Raw genomic sequence first — 15,518 nt, forward strand, 5'->3', positions numbered from 1 at the left:
TGAAAGCCGGGCAGGCAAGCGCTGGCTACTCGGGGAGCTCCAGAACACCGCCATCGCGTGGCGGCTGAATGTAACCGCGACCACCCAGCCACAATCAATTAGGCTGCGGTTAACCGCAACTACTGGGTGGTCCATTGCCGGCACACGCTTGTTAAGCCGCGGTTAACCGCGGCTTCAGGGAGGTCAATAGGAGGCACACTCCAGCTTCTGGGTGGCCCATTAACAATGCCGTCCGGCTTCCCATGGCTCTGGGGAGGTTGGTAAACGGCTGTTTGTTCGGTAGATGGAATCTACCGAACTGCTGTGCAGAAAGGGAGAAATAAATCCTTCTGCACAGCAAAATTAACCCTTTAGCTGCCGGTCCATAATCTAAAGAGAGCAAGTTCACAGTGGCGAAGTAGGTTTCGCCACAATCCAGATCGGGCATCGGCTGAACTCACAGGAACTGACCCGCAAAATCTCTCAGCCTGTGCCGGGGCACAAATGTGGGGACTCTCTTTATCAAAGCGTGTTTATTTTTATTTTTATTTATACATTTTTAGTGCCTCTGACGATTTTGTTAACTTGCTTTATGTTTAGAGAAGCTTCCCACTTTGCAGCATTGTAATTGCTTTAAGCACCAAGGAAAAACGTGGCAGGCAGTGTGCTTAAACAGCACGCAGCACTTGTATATAAGCAGACAAAGTACTCACTCACACAACAGTTAACTTAGCACACTGCAAAACTACACAGCCCACATAAGTCTCACTATTCATTATAACTGTTAATGTGCAAGCAGACGTAGAGTCTATTGAAGCATCTTATTTAGCGATGTTAGCTGCAGTTCAATAGCAGAATGTATGTGGCCTCATACAGTAAATGCCCAAGAACTAGTCTGTGAGCCACGAATAACTGAGGGGCACTAATATACTGGTATAACTATTGTCTCTATGTATGCATAACCTGTATAATACATAACCTGGTTTAAGCACCATCTAGGTTTACTCATAATTCAACGATACTGTTAAAAATTGTATGCATAAACTAACAATAATATAATACATAATTGTGCCTGGTTATCATATGTCCCGCATGTTTGGCATGGAAATGCTAGAGGATTGCTTTCGGGGCACCTCATGCCAGCTTGTAAACTTTCTATGCACCGCAAAAAAAATAAAAAATAAAAAATAAATAAAAAAAAAAGAGGAGTAGAGTGATTAGTGCATTTAGAAAGATGTGGAAGTGAAAATATGTCATTGGGGAGTTATATTGTGAATTGGTTCATTAAAAATACTGGAGAAAAAAATCAATATTCTGGTTGACATTATTATTAATATTATTACATATAGTGTCAACCTATTCTGTGGAATTTTAAACAAAGGGGAAACTTAGGGTTGGAGAGAAAGGTTAGACATTAAAGAATCTGGGGAAGAAATTGTTTGGTAAATTTTAAGAACAAAACTGGCAAAGCAAGATGAGGGATGAAAGAATGGGTAAGACCTAGGTAGTAAATGACTGCACCTGGAGAGTTTTACGATGCTAGAAAAGGACACTGATTTGGATGTTTACCACCAGTACCAGCTGCCTACGGAAGAGTGTAAAAGTAATTTATCCCATGCCTGAAAAGGAAAGCCCTGAATGTGTTTGCTTCACTTCCCGTGGACAAAGATCTGGACTATTACACACCAAAATATTAGGATATTCAAAAAAGCTACATTGAACAGCTTTGTAGCACTGGACTGGGGCCTGAAATTCCAACCTATAATGTGATGGAGGGTTTGATGATATTAGATCAGTTCCTGAAGTCCTAAGGTCAGGGAATAGATTCCGGACGGAAAGCCTAAGACAACAGCAGAAGCTGCAGATCTGACTAAGTAATGATTATGCCGAAAACCATCTGTGGCTAGCCATTGAGTTTCCAGACCAGCCATGTCTAACATGTGAAAAGTAGCAACAGCTCAACCATAGACCACAAAGCCAGCAAGGAGATCTTACAAAGTTTGAGGGTGGAAATGTGGCTGGGGAACCAGCAAATGTTTTGTTTGTGGTTGGGTCATGGAAGAAGATGGATAACCTACAGCGTGTAACTGTGGCTGACTCTGTGACCACAGGACTCCGGAATAGTGGAGCTCTGTTTACCTTAGTGCAACCTGAAATGGTAGAATCAGAGAACATTATACCTGGGAGAACTGTGCCATCAAGGAATTGAATTGTGGGAGTTTACCCTGTGGTACCTATGGCACAAGTGTACATGGATTTGCGTATCAGTTAAGGTTTGCGGGAGGTGGGGGATTTTGTAGGATATTATTGTTTTGTTGGGGGATGATTTGGGCCTAATGCTTTGTCAGTATGTCCCAGAACAAAACACTTGTGAACTTGAAACTTCAGGGAATTCAAGTGGAAAAATGCCGGACTTCACCTGAGCTAGTAGTATCCTGCCAAAGAATGGAGAACAATTCTTTGGAGTATGTGTGCCAGAGGGAGAGCAGAATGGGCTTGTCTGACTCTAAACCAATGCCTTGTCAATGTAAAGAGAGGTTATTGCAAGCAGTGGCGCCACTAGGGTTGGTGTCACCCAGTGTGGTAAATCGTGGTGTCAACCCCTTAATAATGTGGGGTTTTTTTTGTTTTGTTTTCTTTCTTTTTTTTACAAATGTAACAAAAATGACAAGAATTTGCCACCCCCTCATATGTTCTGCCCACCATATGACATCACAATGCCCCACCCATATGATCTGCCATATGAGTTAACGCTGGTGCTGTACACAGTGTATTTTCTCTGAAAAGGCCATGTGTTTACATTAAAAAGCCCGCAGGAAGAGGCTATTGACACCAGAACCACTATATCAAGTTGTAGTGGTTCTGGTGACTATAGTGTCCCTTTAATGTATATTAGAGGGACTACTTACCACCAGACGAGGACAAGAGGTTAATGATGGGCTCAGGCTGCAATATGGCTCCACTGGTCAGGTGTACCGTACAACAGGCTCTCTGGAGGCTATTTGTAACTCTGCTCACAAAAATCAACAAACAGGAAGCAGCTGCATTTTTTTGAGGCCCCTTAAACAGCTCAAGGTTTGGGCCCCCAGTTCCTGATTGAGAGTATGCCTACAAGGCTCACCCATAATTCCACCTACATGGCCCACACCTGAGTTTACTCACTGGGAGTGGAGTGTATGTGTGTAGGGGATATATTATTGTAGATGATGTAATGTGTGTGTGTTCCTATGAAATGTAGTGTATAGGAATACCAGTTTGTGTACGGGATGTAGTGTGTGTGTGTATAGGGAATGCAGTGTGTTTGTGTGTAAGGAATAGAAAGCAGTGTGTGTTTGTGTATAAGAAATGCATTATGTGTTTCTGTGTGTGTGTGTAAGGGATGTATTGTGTGAATCTGTGTTTGTATGTGTAATGGATGCAAGGTGTGTTTCTGTGTATGAAAGGGTGCATTGAGTAGGGATGTGCATGGGCAAAATATTCGGTTTGGTTCGGCATTCTGAAATTCGGGACTCCTGCACGGTGGTTCGGTTCGGCACTTCTGAAATTCAGGACTTCGGAACTTCGGCTCAGTTCGGGACTTCGGAACTTCAACACTTCGGCACTTCGGATATGTTCTCTTGCAGCCGCTTAGTAGATAACTAATTCCCACAGTATTAGGGAGCTATCTAACAAAAGGCTGAAAGACCTAAGTTGGTCTTTCAGTCAAATTTACTAATACTAAGTAAAGATTACTTATTATTAGTAAATTCTACCCCTACTCGCGGTATATTTCTAGTAAACAGTGTCCCCCCCCCCCCTCCCGAGCCCTAAATTATATACTTTGGTCATAACAACACTCTTATTGGTTGATTAAAAGCAATTTTTTGGGAGGGCTAGTTTTTTTTCTCAAAGTGCGACGGGTATTATGTGTTTTTATTTGGCCTTTCTTGGGGTTGAAAAAATAAGATTTTAGAAAAAAGAAGAATGGTAAGTGTGACGAAGTGACCTTCGCCACTTGTGCCTGGAGAGGACTAATTACCAGCATCTTGCCGTATGACTATGGTCCATGTGAGATTTTGCCAGTTAGAAACACTATTTGGACTTATTGGTGTTTTAAAAGACTGTTCTGGCCCTTTAAATGGTACTGGCACAGTTCTGCAACTTCCAATAACTGTCATATATTCTACAACTGACTGAACTTAACTGTCATTTAGTTTTCCTCTGAGGAGGAGTTGTTTTGCTGCATGAGTGCTGTTGCTTTTGTGTACTCATTAAACAGACTCTTTCTTGAAGCCTTGGCTCATGGGGGATGGGATAAGTCTGCAGTGCTGATGGTGTCGGTTGGAGTGCTTGGAGTCCTCGGCAAGCATTAGGAGCATCGATTGGCGGAGGTACTCGGTTGGAGTGCTAGCGGGTCCGTCACATTTGATGGCAAGCGGTGGGAAGGCGTCCTAGTGCAAGGAGAAGCAGCTCAGAGACACCGGTAGCGTTACGGAGCTATAATTGAGGGCAACACTAGTACTCGTGCAGCGCCCCTGTCTACAGCAGAATCCAAGACACGAATCGGAGCGCTAGTGGCCCAGAGTGGGGCCAAGCAAACATGACCTATTGCTATGAGGGTGACGCTTACATCACGGAGGTAAAAAGGTGGCTAGTTGAGTATGGCCCAGACCCTTCGGAAGAGGTGATCGTCCGTATCATGCAAGAGTTGGATGAAGAGAACCAAGCAGCACAGGAATGTGACTTCAGATTGAGGAGACTGGGGCTGGGGACATCTGGTCTCCCTCCCCAGTGGCAGTGCACCATGCAGAGGTAAGAAACAACCAGTCTCCTTCCCCAGCAGCAACCAGAGATACCCGAGGTAGCGGACCTCGTAGACTGGTCCTGGGAGGATCCTCAACAGGCAGGTGGAGATGGGACCGAGGTCTCACTACCGGCCCTACAGGGATGCTGGGCATTCGGCCCAGATCCCCAGTTGCAGCCAGAGCTACAGAAAGAGGAGGCAGATGGTCCTTATTCCAAAATCCTGGGGGATCTCATAGACTGGTCCTGGGAGAAACCCCAACAGGCAGGTGGAGATGGGACCGAGGTCTCTCTACAGCCCTACAGGGATGCTGGGCAGCCGGCCCAGATCCCCAGTTGCAGCCAGAGCTACAGAGAGAGGAGGCAGGTGGTCCTTATTCCCAAGTCCTGGGTGATCTCATAGACTGGTCCTGGGAGGAATCCCAACTGGCAGGTGGAGATGGGACCGAGGTCTCTCCACCGGCCCTTCAGAGATGCTGGGCAGCTGGCCTAGATCCCCAGTTGCAGCCAGAGCTACAGAGAGAGGAGGCAGGTGGTCCTTATCCCCAAGTCCTGGGGGATCTCATAGACTAGTCCTGGGAGGAACCCCAACTGGCAGGTGGAGATGGGACCGAGGTCTCTCCACCGGCCCTTCAGGGATGCTGGGCAGCCAGCCCAGATCCCCAGTTGCAGCCAGAGCTACAGAGAGAGGAGGCTGGTGGTCATTATTCCCAGGTCCTGGGGGGATCTCATAGACTGGTCCTGGGAGGAACCCCAACTGGCAGGTGGAGATGGGACCGAGGTCTCTCCACCGGCCCTTCAGGGATGCTGGGCAGTCGGCCCAGATGCCCATTGCAGCTGGAAGTACCGGGAGTAAGGACAGGCGGTCCTACTCCCCAGCGGCAGTACATCTCACAGGGAGAGGATACAACTGGTCCCCCTCCCCAGCGGCAGTGTATCCTACAGGGAGTGGAGACAATCGGTCTCCCTCCCCAGCAGCAGTGTGCCACCCAGGGAGCAGAAGGCGTCGTCCTTCCTCCCCAGCGGCAGTATGTCTTATCAGGACAACCGGTCTCCGTCCCCAACAGCAACCAGAGGTAGCTGAGGTAGGGGACCTCATGGACTGGTCCTTGGAAGACCCCCAAACGGCAGGTGGAGATAGGATCAAGGTCTCTCCACCAGCCCTACAGGGATGCTGGGCAGCCGGCCCAGATCCCCAACTGCAGTTGGAACCCTAGGGAGAGGAGACAACCGGTCTCGCTCCCCAGCAGCAGCAGGAGTACCAAGAGGAGGAGGTAGGTGACCCCTCCCCTCCACAGCCAACCCCTAACCCGGTACTGGGTTTAGTGGAGAAGATGGTAGCCTCCACTGACCCCCTTCCAGCAGAAGAGCTGGCATCCGGGCAGAGCGCGGTAGGCCTCTGCCTTCCCTTGCCCTCTTGGTCAGAGCTTGAATACCCACCGGCCAACCGAGCAAAAGCGCTGGCATCAGGGCAGAGCGCCTCAGCAACCTGGGACATACAGGCCAGAGTCGGAAAGCAGAAATCACCAGGTGCAGTAATGGTGTATTGTGGGTGGGCTACTCTGTTAACTGTTTGTTGTGGGTGGGCTACTCGACTAACTCAGGTACTGACCGACAGAAGGTCAGGTACCTGGTTAGTCTCCCCCCCAATGGGAAGATGTGTGACAAAGTGCCCTTCGCCACTTGTGCCTGGAGAGGACTAATTACCAGCCTCTTGCCATATGACTATGGTCCATGTGAGATTTTGCCAGTTAGAAACACCATTTGGACTTATTGGTGTTTTAAAAGACTGTTCTGGCCCTTTAAATGGTACTGGCACAGTTCTGCAACTTCCAATAACTGTCATATATTCAAACACTGACTAAACGTATCTGTCACTCATTCCTATCCATTGACCGGACTTTTTATATGAACGTGTTACTTGATTGTTGTAAGTGTTGCAAAAAAGTATATATGTGTGTATACTTTTTTATTTAAACTGGTATACAGTGTAACATTCTTCATTCTTCCACTGGGAATATTAGTACTTCGGCAATTCTGTGCTTCGACAATTCAGCTATTCAGCAAATCTGAAATTCAGCACTTCAGCGATGCGGACATTCGGCTCTTCGGGACTTCGGCAGTTTGGTTCGGTTCTGCAAATCCGAAATTCGGCACTTCGGCTATTCGGACATTCAGCGCTTCGGGACTTTGGCACTTCGGTTCGCTTCGGCACTTCGGAAATTCGCCAATTCAGCTATTCGGACATTCGGAAGTATCCGAATGTCTGAATTGTCCGACATTCGGAATGAAACAAATTGCACATGTCTAGCATTGAGTGTGTGTAAGATGCATTGTGTTTGTGTGTGTGTTTGTTTGTGTGCGTAAGGAATGCATTGTGTGTTTTTGTATATAAGGGATGCATTGTGTGTGCAAGGGCTGCATTGTGTGTAAGGCTGAGTGTGTAAGGGAAGCATGGTGTGTTTCTGTGTGTGTGTAGGATCACTGTATGTTTTGGTGTGTGTGTTGGATTCACTGTATGTTTTGGTGTGTGAGTAGGGATGCATTGTATGTTTTTGTGTGTGTGTGTGTGTGTGTGTGTAAGGATGCATTGTGTGTTTCTGTGTAGGTGAAAGGATGCATTGTGTGTGTGTGTAGTGTGAAAGAGGGTCCCATGAGTCGTGGGAGAGAGAGAGACTGAAAAAAGTTATGATGTACTAGTAGAATGTAATGTATGTGATTAGCCTCATTTATTGTAATGGAAGGTGTATTGCAGGGGAATACACAATGGAGTTCACACAGTTAGCTGTAAATTAATTCCATTAACCTGCTCCAGTCAAAAGCACAGGAAGCTGCTACAAAGTTTCTTGGGAGTTGTACGTCATAAAATCTTGAGGTTCAGTGTCTGCATATTATCATGAGTTGAAAACAAAAGTGAAACCAATTGCCCAGCTTGAACATGTTTTACCTAAATTTAGCAAATTTGATTGGTAGTTTTCCTTCAGTTCAATCTTCTTCAATATTTATTTCTGGGAGCCATTATTGCGTGTGATCAGACTTTATATAGGCCGCAATCATGTACTAAAGCCAGATTTTCAGTTTATATGAACCAAAACTGTGGCTTCACCTGTCTGAGTTTGTTTGCGAACAAACCAGATAAAAGGATAAAAAAAGAGAGCATTCACTGTATTGACTTTGATTTCTAAACACATTATTTTCAGCTTGTCAGGTCCCCGCCCACGCTGGCCTGATTATGGCAGAGAACATGTTCAGGTGTTTCTAGGCTGTAGATGGATCAAAAACCGCCATAATCTATCTAAAGGCTGAAATACAAACCGACAGAAAAATGAGCTTTGGGAGAAAGATTCACAGGTGCTGTTTACTGTAGAGCAGATGTCAAAATCTGTGTTTTTAATAAACAACCGTACGGCCTGTCTCCCTTGTCATAGTCATTGGATGAATTGGTAAAATAAATCCGAGCTGTGAAATACCTTTCTGTCTGTATATCTTTATCCAAAGTTCCAAAAAGAACCGTTTGGTGCTCTACATATGAAAACAAAAGGGAGCTGTTATGTGTTGGAATATTTCATTATTAACGTAACCTTTTAATTCCACCCATGTTGGTCTTGATTTTATAATTATGTTTATATTACTTTTCTTCTCTAAAAATGACATTACTATTGATACTGAATCCCATTTGTTGTTGTTTTTTTTTTATTTTAGCTGTGTGTAAACTCTCATATACAATTCAATTTAAAATTGCAGATTTTCCTAGCCTTTTTGGCTGAAAATATTGATATTTTATTAAGGACAGAAGGCTCATATTATTCAATGTTTTTCTTTACTTCTCACAGCAGCAAAGGGTGAACAAAGCAAACAGGTCAAATAAAAAATATAATGCAATGATACATGCTAGAATGAATTAACAATTAACAATTAATCAGCATGTAGCTCAGTTTATAAAAAGGATGAAGCTCAAAATACCCCCTTTGGCTGTCTCTTGAGAAAGGCACAATTTTAGCTGTTGAAACGTTGTGGGTTTAGTGCTGCACGTATCCATCTTTAATTCCTGGGATTGGCCAAAAATAATGTATGGAATGCGTAGGAATTGAAACCATTTTCATACACAGTCCCCTTATTTCAATGACTCAGATGTAATTGGACAAATACACACAATCATAAATAAAATGTCCATTTATAATACTTTGTTGAGAATCCTTTTCAGACAATGACTGCTTGAAGTCTGGAACTCATGGACATCACCAAACGCTGGGTTTTCTCCTTTGTGATCCTTTGCCAGGCCTTTACTGCAGCTGTCTTCAGTTGTTGTTTGTTCGTGGGTCTTTCTGCTTTAAAGGGAATCTATAGTGCCAGGAGTACAAAGCTGCCCACGCTCATTCCCCGCGGACGTCAACCAGTGTGGGAGACCTAATGCACATGCGCGGCAATGGCCGCACTCACATTAGTATCTCCCCATAGGAAAGCATTATTCAAAAAACTGACACTAGAGGTCCTCACGCATAACTTGAGGACATTAGGTGCCCCCCCCCATTATTTTACTTTAGGGCCCCCACCTGCAGCCACAGACTGCTCACTGTTTAATAGACATGCCCCTACTCACGGTATAGCGAGTAGGGCATAATTTACTAATACTAAGTAATCTTTACTTAGTATTAGTAAATTTGGCTGAAAGACCAATTTAGGTCTTTCAGTCTTTTAGTAGATAGCTCCCTAATACCGTGGGAATTAGGGAGTTATCTACTTATTCATTCCTATCATTACATTGACTGGCTAAGTAACTTACATTTCATATGAATGTATGTTACTTGATTGTTGTAAGTGTTGCAAATGCTTACAGCTGAATCCTGGCTATGTTTGTAAACTTTTTATTTAAAATTGTATACAGTATAACATTCTTCATTCTTCCACTGGGTAAGTATATTCGTTCTTAGGCAATACTGTGCTTCGGAACTTCGGAAATTTCAGAACTTCGACAATTCGGACATTCGGAAGTACCCGAATGTCCGAATTGCCCGAAATTCATCCGAATTCACATTAGGACCGAAACGAATTGCACATGTCTAGCAGGGAAAAAGCATTAAAGTCTTTTTTTTTTAAATTAGTTCTGAAATTTCTAGATGGATCAATTGTTGATTTTCTAGAGAGACATTTAGGAGCACTCCTCAGTATTGGGGAGTGACTGTCTTATTGGATCACTGATTTGTATGCCTATGTAAGTCAATGTATGCCTAGTGTCTCACCCATACATTCTGAGTTGTTGTACCTATTCAATTCTGTAACTCCCACAGTGGTATACAGTGAGCTCACTGGGTCCTTGTAAGGCATTTCTGGTTATTAAGAGCCAAAATGTAAAACGATAAAAGTGAATTTGTCCATAAATTATTAATGGATCAGGTTGGGTATGTGACATTTCCCTTCTAAAGCCTAAGCTTTGTACTTTGTTACAGCCCAAATTCCACAGTTACAAACACACACAGAAAAAAAGCCTATGGAATAGATAACTTACTATAGGAAGATGAATTCAATGTGAATTTTAAATTTAAGGTCACAATAGCCAAACTAGAAAAATTATCTAAGTCAGCTATGATCGCAGTTCTTCTACTCTGGCCTTAAATTTGAAATTCGCTTTCACTTATTTTTGAATTCTCATGTTAGTGAATAACCCTGTTTGTGAAGCTGCAAATTGATATTTCATTTTCCATCTACTGCACATTGTAATGAATAGATCAGAGTGCTCAGGGAGAGAGTATTAACACAATCCTTATATAACAGAGAGAGAATCTGAGAACAAAATGATCCTTCAACTGAACTTAGCTATTGTGTTTATAAAGAATCTAGGCCATTGCTATGGTATTGCTACATGTGTCAAAAGAGTTATAATTAGCTTCCCTCCCAATAAGCACGTTAAAAAGGGTTTTGGCAGCAGTATGATTGCTTTATATGCTCGGCTGATTGGTCATTCATCTGCTACAGCCATACAATGACTTGTAAGACACGGAAATATCCAAATATCATTACACTGTGCTTTCTTTTTAAGAAGTAGAATACATTTTATAATACATATTGAGTTATGAGTTACAATATATTCTATTTTTTTCCCCTGTTCAGAAACTGTCTGCCTCGGTCTGATATAGACATCTGTGGTTATTGATGATTGTGGGTTACCAAACAAGGCGCCAAGAATGCTTAAGTAATACTGTTAATGTGAACATGTAGAAATGAAATAGTATGAAAATCAGAGAAAACCATGCACCTCGTAATAAAGAAGATTAAAGAGTTTAAAGAGTTTAAAGAGTTTAAAGAGTTTAAAGAGTTACGTTTTATGCAGAAGAAGATTAGTCATAGCCTTAAGATGCCTGTGACTACGTGTTTGTCCCTGGTTTCCATGCCTATCAGGTGCCGTATCTGAATTAAAGTTTGAATTTTAAATATACTTTGCATGTGGAGAGGAGTGATCCAAATATATATATATTTTACATTGGAAATTGGCAAATAATCTAGTACTTTCAAATAGCCTCCACATACTTTATCTCCAATAAAGTTTGTCCTACTTTACAGATGGCATAAAACCAGTGCATACATACAAATGTATATTCTTAATGCTACAATGCCCTTCCATCCGTCTAGGTCCCCAGCCTTATCTGTAGGGAGTTTTAAAAAAAAAAAAAAAAAAAAGGTCTTTTACTTACCTTTTCTTCTTGCAGTGCAAGCTTCCTTGGCTGAGATCATTGAGATTAATGATCTCAGCCACTCCAATGCTTTGCCAGGGCTGTCTTTAACACAGGGCAAACGGGGCAGCTGACCCTGGCCCAGTTGCTCATCGGGGCCCAAAGCAGGTGCCCCATTTGCCCTTTGGTGCAAGATTTTTTTAGGACCACTTGGTGGTCATATCAGCAGGAGACTGGTTGGGCGCTGTGGACACTGTTATGCGAGCTTACCATTTCCCAATCGCTTCCCTTTTCTCTTCTTCTCTCAGAATCTGCTCTTTTCCTCATATCTGATCATTTTCTTTAAATCATGACAAAGTAGGGACTCATTTTCTTATATATTTTTCCTACGCCTTACTTTCTTTGACCAAAGGAGGAGCTTAAGTAAGCTCAGTTTCCTGTGCCAGAGAAATTTTTCCCATAATACTTACCTCTCCTCCGTGATCTCACGTTGCTTTATTCGTCATTCCCAAACATCCTGTCATTCAGTTTAGGATGACATTTAAGCATAATTTTTGTTTCTGAATTTCATTTGGAGAAATAAATTCTCATCCAATCTATGCCGCGTCATCATTTTGCAGCAGTTTAATAGATAGTCCCCTAATTCCCACAGTATTAGGTAGTTATCTACAAAAAAGCTGAAACACCAATATTGGTCTTTCAGCCAACTTTACCAATACAAATAAAAAAAAAAAATAGGAGCAAGTCTATTCAACAGCGAGCAGCTAGTGGCTGCACGTTGTAATAAAAAAAGACACCCATGCCAAATAAGTGGCAGTGCACCTATTTAAATAATTAACAAGGAGGGCCATACTGTCCCCCCCAGCCCACACTATTGCCCTGCGAGTGGGGGCTATTCCAACAACCATAAGTAGTGGGTGGGGTACCCAAGTGGTAAGGTGGGACCTATTGTCTCCCCCTGGCCCACACCCATGAGCGGCAGGTGGGGGCCATAAGTGATAAGGTGGGGATATACGGTCTCTCCCCCTCCCATTAGCAGTGGATGGGGACACCATGTGATAGGGGTGGACCAATTGTCTCCCCCGGCTCCCACCCATTAGCGGTGGTGTGGGGCCCAAAGTGACAAGGGGGGGGGGGAGGGCATATTAAAAAAGGCAAAATAAAAATCGATAAATCCCATTGAACTAACAAAATAAAAAAAGACCAGACTGCACAAAAACAGAAGTCCCCCCCCCCCCCCCCCATTATCAATTAGGGTCAACTGCCACTAATGGGTGGAAAAATAGTACAGGTGATACTCGGAAAATTAGTGCAAAAGTTAATTTATTTCAGTAATCCAACGTAAAAGGGGAAACCAATATATGAGATAGACGCATTACATGCAAAGCAAGATAGTTCAAGCTGTGATTTCTCATAAGTGCGATGATTATGGCTTACAGCTCATGAAAACCCCAAATCCACAATCCCAGTAAATTAGAATATTACATGCAATCAATAAAACAGTGTACATAGTGTGTCCATAGAACAATAAGCATGCATATGGACTCTGTACTTGGTTTGGGCCCCTTTTGCAGCAATTACTGCCTCAATGGAAGCTATCAGCCTGTGGCACTGCTGAGGTGTTATGCTCTTCTGCATTGTTCGGTCTCATCTTTCTCTTGGCAATGCCCCATAGATTCTCTATGGGGTTCAGGTCAGGTGAGGTGAGTTTGCTGGCCAATCAAGCACAGTAATCCCACAGTCATTGAACTAGGCTTTGGTGCTTTTGGCAGTGTGGGCAGGTGCCAAGTCCTGCTGGAAAATGACATCAGCATCCCCATAAAGCTCGTCTGTGGAAGGAAGCATGAAGTGCTCCAAAATCTCCTGGTAGACGGCTGCGTTGACCTTGGACTTAATGAAGCACAGTGGACCAACACCAGCAGATGACATGGCTCTCCAAATCAACACAGACTGTGGAAACATCACACTGGACTTCAAGCATCTTGCAGTGTGTGCCTCTCCATTCTTCCTCCAGATTCTGGGTCTTTGGTTTCCAAATGAGATTCAAAAGTTGCTCTATACAGAAGAGGACTTTGGACCACTGAGCAACAGACCAGATCTGTTTTTCTTTAGCCCAGGTAAGACGCTGACGTTGTTTGTTGTTCAGGAGCGGCTTGACAAGAGGAATATGACATCTGAAGCCCATGTGCAGGATCTGTCTGTGTGTGGTGGCTCTTGATGCACAGACTCCAACCTCAGTCCACTCCTTGTGAAAGTCCCCAATACTTTTGAATGGCCTTTTCCTGACAATCCTGTCCAGGCTGTGGTCATCCCTACTGCTTGTGCAACTTTTTCTTCCACATAACTTTCTATTAATGTGCTTTGATACAGCACTTTGGGAACATCCAACTTCCTTCGCAATTACCTTTTGAGGCTTTCCCTCCTTATGGGTGATAAATCAAGGCTTGAACTATCTTGCTTTGCATGTAATGCGTCTCTCATATATTAGTTTCCCCTTTTACGGTGCATTACTGAAATAAATGAACTTTTGCACGATATTCGAATTTTTCGAGTATCACCTGTATGTCCCCCATTATCACTAGAGGCGGGTGGGTACTGGTGGATGAGATAGTAGTTCCCCATTATCACTTATGACGCCCAGCCACCGCTAATGGGTGGTGGCTGGGAGGGACACGCAGGATTCAATCTATATTAAAGGCGGCCCTGTACTTTCCCATTGGAAAGCATTGAGAGGCTAGTACACATGCACTACAAAACCCAGCGCTGTAACTTTACATAACTTTAGTAATTAGCCCTGGAAGTGTAGACAGCAAATTATTTCTTTATTTACAGGCCAGGTTTCTCCTGAATTCTCCCCCAAAATAATTTTGAAAATATTTAAGTTGACTAAATCAATGGATATGTACAAATAATTAAAAACAAAAAAAGTGCAAACAGCAGTCTACCTTCAATCCATCTATTGAGCTTTCTTACTGCTTTATAGAATGGATTTCTGCTGGAGAGAAATATCTATTTCATTATGTATGCCTTTTCCAGCTACAGTAAACCTTGCACATTTCCCTAAAGATATGCATATTTTGTTCAGTGCTCCCAAATTAATTCCATTTTAATTAAACCGAGCGTAACTAGCTATGAATTTATCATTAACACTATAACTGGACCACAAGTTACATAGTATCAGACAGGCAGACTATATAAAAAGTGGCCTTCCTGTGAAACTGACGTGATAAATCAGCCTTTTGCTCTCGTCTTCCATTTTACACTTTGGGCCTAAACTACATCACATGTCTGTAAAGGAAAATATAATGGCATTATTTACTGGGTAGCAAGTGTGTTGACTTTAGAGGACTTGCAAAAGGTTTGGAGGGGAAGAAATATTCAAGATTCTAAATCTAGCTGACCTACATTGTGCCAGTCAGTGTTTAGTTAATATATTTTTGGTGATCAAACTTGGAACGCTAGACTTTATGCTTTGGGAAAAGTCAGTTTAACCCCTTCCTGTCAAAGGATTTTTTTAAAAACACTTTCAGGGCAACAGGAGTTGTGGAATTTTTACTATTCACTAAACAATAGTATAAAGTATAAACAATATAATTTTAGAAATAAAACGTTACTAAAGAAGTGTAACTATAGTGGAGTTCTAGAATGATGTTGGTCTAAAATGTAATTTTCCATTTCTTGTTCGGTAATTCTCCCGCTACCTCCGTTGTTTATTTGGTGCATTAATTACATTTCTTTATTAATGTTCTTTCAGATGCAACACATGGTTTGAGTAGGCTACATAGTCTAAGATAATCCTTTAATATAGTTTTACCTGAACGGAGGGCTGCAGGATGTTTAATGAGTATACTCCGGGTAAGAGTAAGTGTGTCTATAGAATTTTTCTTTTTTTAATAGAATATGCATATGTATTAGACTGAAATTGGCAGCACAGAAAAAAGTTCATGTCATGCAAGACCTAAACTTCTACGTATATAGCCAATAAGGTTTCTTGAAGACTTAGCAGACAATTAGACCAGGGTGCCCAAACGGTAAATTCCACATGTTTTGAAACTACAGCTTCCATGATGATTTGCCATTCTAAATCCA

The sequence above is a fragment of the Pelobates fuscus genome, chromosome 2 (assembly GCF_036172605.1).
Source record: "Pelobates fuscus isolate aPelFus1 chromosome 2, aPelFus1.pri, whole genome shotgun sequence".
Taxonomy (NCBI): Eukaryota; Metazoa; Chordata; class Amphibia; order Anura; family Pelobatidae; genus Pelobates; species Pelobates fuscus.